A 2,096-nucleotide genomic window follows, 5' to 3' on the forward strand; every position below is an offset into this window, starting at 1 on the left:
AGATGAAGGATTTGTATTAATTCTCAGTCTGTAGATGCCTCAAATAATACCCAAAATTTTAAGAGAATTATAATGTAACCTAGTGAAGTGTGGACACAAGAGTAAAAACATAATCTAAATAACAACTGGACCACTTACCCAACTTGCCCTTGACATTTTCTTCTCTAGACTCTATGTCACCTACTCCCTTACCATTGAGGGCAGGAATCTTGACCTGTTTTGTTACTTAGTATTTCACATCTTAAAACCATGTGTGGCATGGTTTATGATGGATGCTCAGTAAGTACTTGATACGTAAAGTAGCCCTTCAATCAATGTTTATTATGAGGTTTCTAAATGTCAGCCTCTGGGTTTGCCACCCAAAATATATATATACATACATACAGATACATCTAAGACATGACCTTTCCTCTAAAGTGTTGTAGAGAGAGAGATACTGAAGGGATTTATACGTCTGAGAAGCGACAGCACATAAATATGTTAAACATAGAAATGCTAGAGCCACGCTACCTGGGTTTGAACCTGACTCTTCCAGTCCCTATCTGTGGTATCTTGGCAAGTTGCTTAGCCTCTCTGTGCCTCAGTTTTCTCATTGATAAAGGGAGATTATAACCCTCATGGGAATGTTGCAAGAATTGTAGGAGTGAAGATAGGGGAAGTATAAAGTACCTGGTACAAAGTAAGTGTCAAGAAGTGCAGTAGAAAATCGCCAAATGTGATGGCTCACACCTGTAATCTCAGCACTTCAGGAGGTTGAGGTGGGAGGATTGCCTGAGTCCAGAGGTTCGAGATCAGCCTGGGCAACTTGGTGAGAACTTGTCTCTACAATAAATCAAAAATTAGACAGGTGTGGTGATGCACACCCATCCCAGCTACTCGGGAGGCTGAGGCGCAAGGATTGCCTGACCCCAGCAGGTAGAGGCTGTGGTAGTCATGATTGTGCCATTGCACTCCAGCCTGGGTGACAGAGTGAGACTCTGACTCAAAAAAAAAAAAAAAAAGACTTCACTGTGAAGATGGCGTCAGGCAGTCGGACAGAAAATTTGGACTTTTGCCAAAAGTGAGACAAAGATGAATACGAGAAGCTTACCGAGAAGAGGCTCATCAAAGTGAGAAAAGAAGAAAGGAAAATCAGTAGCCAGTCAAGCGAGAGTTTCTGAGACACAGGGACTACAAGGTGGACCTGGAATCCAAGCTTGGAAAGACAATTGTCATTACCAAGATCACCCCACAGTCTGAGATGGGAGGATATTACTGCAATGTCTGTGACTGTGTGGTGAAGGACTCCTGGATTACATACACAAAAAGAAACATCAGCAAAACCTGGACATGTCTATGGGCATGTGGAACGTTCCACCCTGGATCAGGTGAAGAAATGTTTTGAGGTCAAGAAATGTTTTGAGGTCAAGAAAAAGAAGATGGAAGAGAAGCAGAGAGATTACGATTTTGAGGAAAGGATGAAGGAGTTCAGAGAAGAAGAAGAAAAAGCCAAAGCATACAAGAAAGAGAAAGAGAAGAAGAAAAGAAGGGCTGAGGAAGACTTAACATTTGAGGAGGATGATGAGATGGCAGCTGTGATGGGCTTCGCTGGCTTTGGTTCCACCAAGAAGTTTCTATGTTTGGTTTACTTTTGGCTTATGCTGGACCTAACTGTGTGTGTGTTGAGGCGTGGGGGACAGGTCATTCTTTTGGGCACTAGGAAAATCCCTAACAGTGTCAATGGGGAGAATGTTTATGGTCTGTCTCTCTGCCTTGGGAGAGGACACAGGAGGCAGAGGTAATGTTGTGGCATATTCCTTTAGCCTTAATATATCACTGGAGTCACAGGACCTCTACCCACCTAAGTTCCCAATAAAGGAAAACCTCCTCTTCTGAGGTTGCTTTCCAGAAATCCCCCTGCATCTTTTCCATTTCACCTGTCCAATCTCTTGTGTGAGCATCCTACCTTTATCCTGTGTTCTGCCTTTGTTTTAATTTTGACTCTTGTTCAGCTTGCAACAGAAGCATTCTCTAGGTCCCCAGTTTCTAGCTCAAGGGCATAACCTTGACCAGCTTTCTCTTCCCATCCTGCCCTATGGTTCTCTAGCCACCTGTAC

General features: G+C 43.2%; 1 pseudogene; it reads left to right on the forward strand.

Moving 5' to 3' along the window:
• Window positions 1-1,016: 1,016 nt before the first annotated feature.
• LOC103250547 lies at window positions 1,017-1,617 on the forward strand (annotated as a pseudogene).
• The last annotated feature ends 479 nt before the right edge of the window (window positions 1,618-2,096 follow it).

The sequence above is a fragment of the Carlito syrichta genome, unplaced genomic scaffold, assembly GCF_000164805.1.
Source record: "Carlito syrichta isolate Samal-C Ts95f unplaced genomic scaffold, Tarsius_syrichta-2.0.1 Scaffold50665, whole genome shotgun sequence".
In the NCBI taxonomy this organism is placed as follows: Eukaryota; Metazoa; Chordata; class Mammalia; order Primates; family Tarsiidae; genus Carlito; species Carlito syrichta.